Genomic DNA, 12,174 nt, shown 5'->3' on the forward strand with positions numbered 1-12,174 from the left:
TCTCTTCAGCCTAAATATCCGGGAGGCAGCACATTTCTTCCAGGTTTGTCCCCTGCTAGTAGACATTTTGGTAGCAAACGTGCTACTAGTTCGAGTCCAGACTAAAAAAGGCTAGTGTGAACCCACCGTGAGTCATTTTAGACAGCAACCTCTCCTTTGAACACCGCATTAATCAAAACACCAAAACTGCCCTTTTTCAACCTAAAAAACATTGCTTTTCTCCGTTCATCACTCTCCTTTCTGCTGCTTGATTTATGTCTTTATCACATCCAGAATTAAGTACAGCGTCAGCATTTTTTATACGGCACCTCATCCAAAGTTGTAAATTAACTCCAGTATATCCAGAACTCTGCTGCTCGCCTGATCAGTCATGGACCACATCACCCCCTGTCCTCTGGAACCTCCACTGGCTCCCTGTCCCACAATGGATCCAATTCAAAGTCCTTCTCCTCACTCACAAAGCCCTCCATAACCAGCACCACCACCACACCCCTTCCCACAGCCTCTGCTCCTCTAATGCCAACCTCCTGTCTCCACCACTCAAGCTTTGTTCATAGCTGCAACCCTCCCTCTGAAACTCATCCGAGACTGTACCGATCTGTCCATGTTCAAATGACTAATCAAACATGTTTTTAGTGTGTTGATTTCAAAATGCTCTAATGAACGTAGTGACACCCACCCTTAATGAGTACTATTCTCTTTAAAACCTCAGTTTTAAAGCACTTTGGTAAAAGATTTCCAGTGAAAAACCATCTGTTTCATATTTAAAGTGGTTATATTATGCTCATTTATAGGATCATAATTTTATGTAAGGGTTGTACCAGAACAGGTTTACATGGTTTAATTTTTTTAAAAACACCATATTTATGTCATACTGCACATTGCTCCGCTTTTCATGCTGTGTGTTGACCACTCTGTTTTAGCTACAAAGTGAAGCATCTCACTTCTATTCGATCTTTGTTTGGAGTTGCGCATGCGCAGTACCTAGTTAAGGACTACTGGCCAATCAGAAGGAGAGTAGGGCGGGTCTTGACAAGCTGGTAACCAGCTTTGATTCAGCTGTAGATGTTCTGGATCCAGCTTTGCAACAAAGAGCATCAGAGTTGTAAGTTATTAATTTGTAACATGCGTAAAGTTTTAACTGTGTCTCTACATCACAGTAACAACTTTACACCCATTGACTGCCTAACGTTTGATAAGTAGGGTGAGGGGAGGCAGCGGGCGCACATCTTGTCACTGTGTGTGCAGCGGCTCAGTGTGCTTCTTCACTGTTTTTGAGGGCGCGCCACACTACGCAAGTGTTTTGACGCATGTTACAAAGTGACATGGATAGTTTACGGAAGTAAATGCTGGACTACAGTGGAGCTGTTTTCAGGCAGTTCAGGAGCAGTGTTTTTTGTGGGAGGTGGTAACTCCCTTCAGGTTGGACTTTGGGCTTTTTCACTTTGCAAACCTAATACATGCACAAAAAATATATATAACACATTAAAAGAAAGAAAAGGCCAAAAAGCATAACATGACCTCTTTGAGATATCACCTACAACACCATGTTTTGCAGCTGATGCTGCACAGTATTCACGTGTTGTGCCCTGCTGTTTAATGTTTAACATCAGTCAACAGATGCCATGTATTTACAGACATTGATTTTAGTGACATTGGTGGATAAATTTACCATAATAGTTCATAATTATATATGGTAAGAATACACCTTGAAATGGGGGAGGGGAAGAAATCTTTTACTATTTTTGACATAATAATTATTTAAATAATTATTTAACAAGAAAGTACAAGCTGTGAACATGTACAACATGTTCATTCCTTGTATCAGGGAACCTCAATTAGATGACTTTCCTCAGTCTCTTCAAAGTGAATTTAATTGATACCTGATCATTAGATCAATCAATAGAAATTCAAGAAGCCAAGCATGCTCTTTACAATAAGCAGATGACGTGTCAGGTAGATAACAGAGGTCATCATAAATGTCCCACAGACGTTTTGATCTGCATGTGACGATATTGATGAGGACTGCTGTGTAGTTTAAAAGGGGAAAGTACACTAAGGGTCTGGTCCCCATTAAGCTTTAGAGAAACAGAGACACAGAGCTGCTGCCATTGACTGATTAACACTGGCAGCTGTCTCTCTCTTTCCCTTTCTCTCTCGCTCTCTTTATCTTTCGGGTGATATGCCCTCCTGTCTCTCTTGCTCCTTCGATTTCTTTCTTTTTCCCTAATTCTCTCTCTTTCACTTTTCTTCTTCCATGTGAGCCTTTCTGTTTCTCTATAACATCTCTCTTCCATAACGTCACCCTGTGTATTTCTCACTCCCTATAGCCTCTTATCTCACCAATCCAATCCAAAAGAGATGGCCAGTCAGACGTCCGTAATATACATAAGGTGATTCTTGTATTGGTGCTGCAATATAATCCGTTCAAACAAAGGACACTGTCACTTAAATCATTATCATGTAGAATTCATCATAGAGTGGGAGGTACACGGAATCTGATGTAGAAATGCGTGAGTGTGTGAGGTAGATTGATTTAATATATGCACCATTTAATTGCCCCTGTTCTTATTATTAGAGAGGCTTTACAGTTTTCAGCACATTTTCAGTCTCCACCATAGTTATCCGATATCCTGTATCACCCTCTCTTTCTGACAGCAGGCATTTTACTCCGCCTTGCAGTGTGGCTGTTTAAGGCAACAAGAAACAGTTTTGATTTCTAATGTGGTCAAACAACACGTCTTACAGACTAGTTCTAGAGGTTTGCACAACATAAGAAAAACACAGTTTTCACTACTCAAATCTTGGTAGCTGCTAAAAACCTGAGATGGGCTTATGGTTTAAATTCTTAAAAAATGCAGTTTTTCTTCCAGTGTGCACCTATTTGGAAATGCACCTATGCAAATTCTTAAAATATTAACTAAATAAATATTTATCCAAAAGAAGCCAACAGAGCAAAAACCATTAGCTGCTCAGGACCACTAGTCTTTGGCCACTGAACATAATAGTGTTGGCGACTAAACAGCTTCTCTGCAGCATTTGGGGGTTAAGTGCTTGTTTCAAGGGCACCTGATGTTTGGCATTCCCCTATACTGAAAAGATTAGAGTATTGTCACTCTCTGGTGGTATGGAGGAATCATGCCAAATGCTAATAGCCAAAACACAAGTTGTGGAGGTCCAGACTGAGATCACTGGAGGTTAGGACAGAGGGAGGAGTGGGAATGGAGGGAGAGGACAATTGAAAAAGTGTGAAGGATAATAAAAGGAGAGAGCAGGGAGGTGGGGGACTGACGCTTTCATTACACCATTGGTGTAACATTGATTTATTGTGGTTACCAATGGTGACAGGATAGCTGGGGAGAGAGGGCAATCATAACACTGAGTGACAGTTCGGCAAACACACAGACGTACATATATACAGTAGTGCTGACACTACTAGGTCATTGATTTAATAGTAAATCAGTACAAAATTAATCAGCAATAATTTTGATAATCGATTAATGAGTCTATCTGAATTTATCAAGCACAAATGCCAAATATTCTCTGATTCTTGCCTCTTAAATGAGAGGATTTGTTGCTTTTCTCTTGTTTCATATTGTTGTAAATGGATTATTTTGAGTTTTGGCCTGTTGCTTGAACAAAACAAGCAATTTTTTTAAAAGATCTCATTCTGTCCTCTAGGATATTGTGATGGGCTTTTTCATTACTTTCTGATGTATATAGACTAAAAAAATAATAAATTAAACTAAAAAAATAATTGAGAGATTGATGTATAATGGCAATCAGTAGTTCCACTTGAAAAGTATGCTGTGTAATGCAAAAGCTTCTGTTTTAGATATTTCTGTATAATACTAATAATACTCCCACATCTATCAGAAAACACAGTCATTTAAGTTCAGTAAGGCTGATCTGCAGCCTCTTGGCTTCCAACTGTGTCACTAAACCAGACAGGTAAGAGTCTGCATTATGAAACTTCAAAGTAAAGAGAACAACAGTTGAAATAGCAGTGACAGAGCTGAAGTAGACTCACACAAAACACACTCAAACCACCTGGGGGGAAAACAAAGATGGCCACTCTGAATATAGAACATTTCTTTTTAGATGCTGTCCTATAAACCAAGGTGAGGTTAGGTTTCAGGTCCACCAGGAGTGATCTAGATTCTGTCCTAAAAGTGAGAGATGAGAAGGCTCTTTATGGCTGTCCTGTCTTTACTAGAGTTAGATTGTTAGAGTTAGATCAAAAAGTGTGGGTGTGCCATGACGAGTCTGAAGTTTCGCTCTTCATCATCTCTTTCAGGGCTGCAACTAACGATTGCTTAATCTGCTGATTATTTTTTCAATCTATAATATCTAATATCTGTTTTGTCTATAAAATGTTAATATACATATAAAATTATAGATTCCCAGGTTATTCGAATTGCTTGTTTTGTTCGATGAACAGGCCAAAACACAACGAAATCCAGCAAATCCTAAACATTTGAGAACCTGGAACCAGAGTATGTTTAACATTTCTGCTTGATGAATGATCAAAATGGTAGCTGATTAATTTTCTTGATCGACTTGATCATTTAATCCATCATTTAATATCTCTTATTGAGCATGAAAGGATTTTTTTTGCTGTAAAGACCTACCAGACAGGACACACACAGAGGAGATCCCTGCTCTTTCTACCGGCTCCATGGAGAGATCAGAGAGGCTACCACTGTTTAAACATTTGATCCTTCAGTGTTGAAACAGCAGACTCTGTATCCTGGACTGACTGAAACACATGAACCCTCTAACCCCGTGGAGTCCAACAAGACACACCTCAGAACCAGAACTAGATCCCTTTCCAGATTGGGAAAGCAGAGATCCAGAAACAACCTTTATCCTGATCCTGTGTTCATCCTAGTGTTTCCTCTAGTTTCCTGCTCCAGGTTTAGTGTTTGACAAAGTATTGTTTAGCGGTAAGATTATCTTATTATCTTTTTTCCTTTAAATACCACAAAGATAGTCTTAGAGATTAGATTGATATCAGTTTCATGAATCAGCAGATGATCTGTTGTGAATTTTAATGAACAATATTTACACATTCAGTGAAGACAACAAGTATACTGTATTTATGAGCAGGATAAATGGGCTGAGGTGAATGAAAGCATTCAGCAGCAGATTTACTCCCATCACTTCCCATCATTTTAGTGATGCTTTGTGGTTTCAGGTGTTGATTACTGTTCATCTTCCCATAAACAGCAGCATTACTCAGCACTTTGTTTTTGACACTAATCAAGACAGATATGTTTCTAGTCTTGTTTGCAACCTATATGGAAGTAATTTTTGCCTGCAGTTTTTTGAAGGGATAATAAATCCCCACTAATGCTATATGAATAAATTATTATTATTATTATATTCAAAGCTGTTGTTGTTTAGGTTGCAGCTGCTCTGATACGTGGACAACATGAAGTGCCAGCCATACATATTCTATATCTGACTCACTGAAGCGCAAAAAGCATTTGCCTGAGCTTTTTAATAAATTAAAAATAAAATATTAAATAAACGATGACATTAGCAGATGACGATTCATTATCATATCAGACCATTTATGGTTTGCTTCTATCATTGTAGCAGTTAAGAATCACAAATGATATAGATCCGTGCAGGAACATTGATTTTTGTTTGAACATAGTGAAATAATAACATGGAATTTACCTATATTGCCTACCTACATGTTGGATGCCAGCTTTCTGGTGTGCTGCGTTTAAGGGAAAACATGTGATCTTGAATTTGTACCTCTTTAGTATGCTCCTTTATATTTTCTCATTTAAAAAGTATGTTGTTCTTCACAAAGATGCATTAGAATAAGTTTTTGAACCTTGACATCTTTGCTTTTCTAGACAGAAGTTTGGGGTTTTACCACTGACTTAGTTAGTCTCAGAGATATGCATCAGATATGCAACTCAGTACTCCACAGATTCTACACATAAAGTTCATTGTACTCATCACATGGTATTTTATATTTCGTTTGAAAACTAATGTTTAATTTCTTCTGTGGCTCATGATTGATTAATAAAATCACTCTAAGTTCAATGCGTGGTCACTTTTTTCTTTGTGTTTATTTCCACCTTCTGAGATTTCCTGCAGGCTTTGTTCAGTCTCTGGAGGCAAATCATGAAGGGTCTCACTGCTGCTGTTACTTATAGAGCAGAAAATGGATAGCCAGAAGTGTGTGTGTGTGTGTGTGGTGTGTGTGTGTGTGTGTGTGTTATTGTCAGACACAGTCTCGACTCTCTTGCCTGGGGCTGGCTGATTCTTCAACAGCTGAGTCTGACTATTAGAATAAAGGTAATAACCCACACACACATGCGCACATACACAAATACACATCAGAGCAGCCCTGCAAACTGCAAGTCTGATTGATTGAAAGACACCAGGTGGCTTAGGTTAGGCAAGGATCACGGCAAGGAGAACAGAGGACACACACACACACACACACACAGTATTTTGACTGACATAACAGTTTGACTGATGTAGACTTGCTGTTGTCATACAGCTACTGTTTTTCCTCTGTTATCCAAAGTGGGTTTTAATATATATTTCATTTTGTTGAAATATATCAGTACAGTCATTTAATAGCCGAGACAGCAATATTGTCATGTATTTAAGGGACAACATGGTGAAAAATAACACTAAAGCTTTCTCAGATTAGCTTCCTTTGTTTTATTCTCCTGTGATTCCACCTATCTGTAGCAGAGGAGTGTGTGTGTGTGTGTGTGTGTGAACCTTTGCTAGCTCCATGGTTTGTAGATATATGTCAGTTCAGTCTACTGTGTGCAACCAACCTTGATCTACGCTCTTACTCTCTGAGAGGAAATGCTGGCGAATGAATGAATTTTGCCGCACGGGGGATGTGGGCGAAAAATGTACAGGGATTTAGGGAGGTTAAACATGGGGCTAGCTCATTTGCAACATCTGAGATCACACCATCAGCTGCCACTCATCTGACACAAAATAGACCAAATCACGTTGAGCTAATCAGCACAGATGCAAGGGAGTTGGAGAGCAGACAATGATTTAGTGACGTTTAAGAGGAAATGTCCCAGTTTGCATTCAACATTCAACAATCATGCAGGAAGTAATCAAACACAGAAGAAGTTACCATGCAGATCTACTGACACAAACTGTAGCAGATAAACTAATGTAATGATCTTAACACAGACAGCCAGTGCATGCTTCCAGTCAGTAGGAATGATAAATATAAAACTACTCTTCTATAAGTAAAAGTCCTGCACTCAAAATTAGATTTTTACAATTATCTTCGTCAGGTGAAACAACCGCAGGATCATGCTTTTGGTCGTGTGTGTGTGTGTGTGTGTGTGTGTGCCTTACATTTTTTGTGTACACCAATGACTGTATGCTGAAGGACCTCTTGTATTTGTGGTGATTCACAATTTTTTTAAAATTTTATTGACTGAGCCTGTTGTTAACTTGAGACTTTAAGCTTTTACAATACGCGTTACGACATAGCCAAAGGCAATTCCAGCAATCAGCTATAGGCTAAAAACATGGTTTACAGAGTCAATTGCCACATTTTGGCCTTTTGTCGTGGCTCACAAACTGATATTCATAGAAAAATTTGGTCTCATCTTGGAGTTATGCACAATACAAAATGAATAAATCCCTTTTGTGTTATCTTCACCACCATCTTGTCATGCAACAAGGAGGGACAATTGAGTGAGACTGAATTCTTCTTTGTTTGGAGGGGGAGAGGGAGGTAGGGAAGAGTTTTATTTTGTGTGTTTTGTTACAACAAAATGTTCTAAATAATTTAATGTTTATTGTTTTTTTTATTAAGTTTATACAGTTAGGCAAATCCAGGACGCTCAGTTACCATTACACTTTACTATACATCTTAAAGAAAACTATACTAAACTAACACTTCTATATACTACAACATACACTATACTGAAACACTTTCTCCCCATCTCTCCACTATTCTCGTGCATTTACGCTGGACACACAGCCAGGCCTGCACTTCCTGTTCCCCAATTGGTCGAACTAATTACATTATAGTTTTTTTGTAAAAAAGTATTTGCTTCCTTGACTGAATGGCACAGAAGGTAATAGCACCTTTTATATAGCTGCAAACAAGCTCTGGTTTTCATTATATTTATTCAGTTGGCCTATAAATAAAACTGAGCTGTAGGTTTCATTTCTGTTGTTTTTTTGTGCACTCCTCTATCTGCTTCATCACCAGATACAAAGCACTGTAATGTTTTGCTGTTATTCTCTCCAGGGAGAATGGCTAAGTGCATGTACAACTACCCCTCCTCTCTTTGTCATGCGGGGCACGCTGACATTTACTCGATATGGCTATGTTGTTCTTTAGTGGTTTAGGTATAGTGGCATCTGTGAGCTTGGACTTTTGTTGCAGCGGAGAGGGAGGGAGAGTCCAGAAAAGGGGTGGGATGACAGGAAGACAAAGAGCTTCACAGAGATTTACAGCAAAAAGGTTGAGGCAGAGAATAAGAAAGAGAAAACCCTAAACCTGGCACAGCAGCCTCAAACACACTTTCACTTTTAATCTTTTAATCCCAATTAATCAATCAAACATAATAATAATAATAATAATAAAAATCCTTGGATCTAGTTTTAATGAACGTAAACCTGCAATATAAGCACACAACACGCATACAAACATGTATTTTTACTTTGTAAGCAGCTTTGGAGAAGAGCACCAAATGGCATATTTTATGTCCTGTGGGCACATCTGCTCTTTACCAGGAGAAACCATTGCATGTATTTTCTATCCATCACATGTGTAACACAAAGAAAAATGGGGGAGGAACAGATAACTAATATGACAGTGATGAGTTTGCACAGTGGGAATAAAAACCCTCCTGCAGCATAATCCACCTTTTCGCTGTCCATATTTATGTTCAAAACACTTACATTCCTCCTAAAACGTGTGACTAAATACACTGCTCAGTTTACATGACATACACTGACTAGACAAAACAAACATTATAAATAAATTTTTTAAAGGGATTGGTGTAATTTCAGGAAGGAAGTGTAAAATGCTTATACAGACACATAGTTTCTTTTAGCTATAGTCAGAGAAAATTAGTAAAAAATCTGCCTAGGAGTCTACTAAAAACACAGTTCATATTTGTTAACTGCCAAGTTTTTCTAGCACGAGAGGACAAGGAGTTTAAATTTCTACCCAGTCTGCTGATTTTTATGTCTGCTCTGAATTTTTGGATACCTCAAACACAAGTGTGCAGTGCCTGAAGCATATTGTTTACACCAAGGGCCGTATTCAGAAAGTCTCTTGTCTTACGTACATGAAATGAGAAGTATTGACTTAAATACATTGTATCTCTGGCAATAAAAAACCATCAGCATATGATGGTTTGTCCAGCTGCCAAAATAACAATTGATGTGATCATTTTACAGTGATGGCCATGAAATCGCCTGCATTTATATATGCTATTAATTTACACTATTTATTTATTGCATTTATTATGAAATGTGCATAATGAACTGTCAAATTGGGGTCTAAATAACGCATTTTTGCTTGAATCAGCGCTGCAAGCTGAATTCTTACAGTGTCCAAGTAGTGCTAACTGTCATCTGTGCTGTTATTGGATTGTTTCGATTTGTTAGAAAAGTTTATTATCATTGTATTTTAACAAAACACTGACATGCCTCTTACTTCTCTCTGAATTAGGAGCTACTTTTAGTGCTGAAATGTTTTGTGAATTACTTTGAGACTAAAAACTGAGGGTTCTTATCCCTTTCATGCATGGTGTCCACATTTGTAACAGTTATTTTAACTCCATTTTGGGTTACTATATCATGGTTATGTTCTCCAAGTCATTTGAGGGCAGTGTCAGTTGATTGATAGCAACATTGTGCAACAGTGGTTACTCAAGGTAAAAAAATTCTTTTTAAAAGTACAGTAAAGTATTATTAACAGGTTTATGTTTTTTAAAACATGTTAATAAATTTAGAGTAAAATATAGTTTTTATACACCAAAAACCAACTGTACACGTATGTGGACGTCATGCAACAGTGGAGTCACATTGCATTAAGTTTGATTTCTGTAACCAGCTAGTTTAAATTCAAATTCAAATTACCTTTATTGGCATGAATGTATAGCAACAATATTGCCAGAGCTACAAGGACAATTCATTTTATACATTTCATTAAATAAGGAAATAAAACAGAAAAGTTGTGTTCGTATGTGTTAATAAAAATAAAATAATAATAATTTAAAAATATATAAAATATAAAGATTCCATAAAAATAGATATTAAAAATAAAAGTAAATAAATAAAACAATAAGTGTAAGTGTGTGTGTGTGTGTGTGTGTGTGTGTGTTAGAAAATGAAAATAAATAAATAAAATAATAAGCATGTGTGTGTGTGTGTGTGTGTGTGTGTGTGTGTGTGTTAAAAATATATATATCAAAAATTAAAATGAACTAAGTAATGTCACAGTAATGTGCATGCGTGTTATTATAATAATATATTAAAAAATAAATGTGTGTGTCAGTGTATATTAATAGCCAAAAAAAGAATTAATTAGTCAAATTTAAAAAAAACTTTTAAAAAAACAGTATCAAATGTGGGATTTAAAAACAATTACTAAAATATCAAACAATCATAATATTAATAATAATTTGAAAATTAGTATATTATTTATCACTCTGAGTTTCCATTGGTTGTCCTCAGTTAATGGTATGAGGAAATATATTTTGCAGCAATTACATTTGGGCATTTTCCCCAGTAAATAGGGGAGTTTCTCTATTCTAATTTGTGTGATCAGTTGTATAATATTATAATAAAACAGACATTTAACAAATATATGATCATTAATAACAATGCAAATGTGCATATTACAGCATTAAATTGCAACTTTTGACTGCTTTGGAGCCTTTCCACAAAATAAGAGTAAGTATTATACTCACATACTGTTTTAACTAGTTTTAACATAAACTATGTAGTTACATGTTGGATGTTGATGTGCTAAAACTGAGATGATTCAACATTAAGCTAGATAAGGATAACAACATGCTACTGGCTTTCAGTACAGCAATCAATACCCCTGTGGGTGTTTTTCCTCTATTTGTTCCTAAAATTTTCTTTTTATTGTTAATTTTCAACTATTGAGCATAACATGACATAAAAACATACTATTCCATACTTACAGGTGTGGCATTTTCTTCTTTGTTGCATGGTGTCTACAGACGTGGACTGTTAAATAATTTAAAAACAAAACAGAATTTTGAAAATAAGAATCTGAGTAATAATATCAATCTTTAAAAAATCTAGATAATATTTTTAATAATTCATGCATGAGAGGGTTAAAGTTAAAGTAATGGCACACATTATTTTTTAGGAGTTTTACCCACGTTGTCCACTGAATAGCTACTTTTAGATTAGCAGGATTCTTTGTTCAGGTGAATATCCAGTGCTTTTTGTTAATATGAAAGAAATCTGATATGGATATCAAACTGTTCAATCAGCTCTTCAAATGAAAGCGGCTAAAACTGATGAATATCAGAAAATTGAACTGATTGGAAGTATTTTTGTTATCATCTTGAACATTTCCACTTCTTGCCTCTCAACCCGTACTGTGTGATTTCTTGGTAAGTTTAGAAGTTATTTTTATCCTCTGGTTTTAAGCTGTCAATGTCAGAGACAGGCGAGATGAGAGAGAAAAAAAAATTTTACTCTCCGTCTCCCACCATCCTTTGAATCATCAGAGATTTTATTTTGAGCTTCTCTTTTGTAAAATGCTCTGATGCCAAGGACAGGTGCTGCATCAATCATGAATGGGAGGGTGCTGTTATTTATGGACTCCATAGGTTTCTGCTGCAAGATTATTTGTGCACTTTAAACACTCCTAATTAAATTGGGAATTTTGCGGCGCCTGTTTCATATTTTCCCCCATGTGAATCATGAATCTGAATTTGTTTCAGTGAACCTGTGTGGTGAAATAGGGGCTTAAAGGTGTCAGATGAGTTGTGTGAAGTCAGTCAGAGTTTAATTAGATGTGTGAACTGCCTTTCGCCTGTGGGGATGTGTTTAATGGTTACATAGGACAAGAACACAAAAGCAGCAATGGCACCTGTCCTCGCCACCTTTCTCGCTGTCCTTTACATACATGTGCATGTGTGTCTTATGTCTATAAAT

General features: G+C 36.8%; 1 protein-coding gene across 1 annotated transcript in view; it reads left to right on the plus strand.

Annotated features, from left to right (window-relative positions):
• LOC119882832 (spectrin beta chain, non-erythrocytic 4-like) overlaps positions 1-12,174 on the plus strand; it is an 87,707-nt gene that overhangs the window by 3,380 nt on the left and 72,153 nt on the right. The gene's annotated exons all lie outside the window — the stretch shown is intronic.

The sequence above is a fragment of the Micropterus salmoides genome, unplaced genomic scaffold, assembly GCF_014851395.1.
Source record: "Micropterus salmoides isolate LMB-PRFRI ecotype aquatic unplaced genomic scaffold, ASM1485139v1 Ms_hic_scaffold_3, whole genome shotgun sequence".
Classification (NCBI taxonomy): Eukaryota; Metazoa; Chordata; class Actinopteri; order Centrarchiformes; family Centrarchidae; genus Micropterus; species Micropterus salmoides.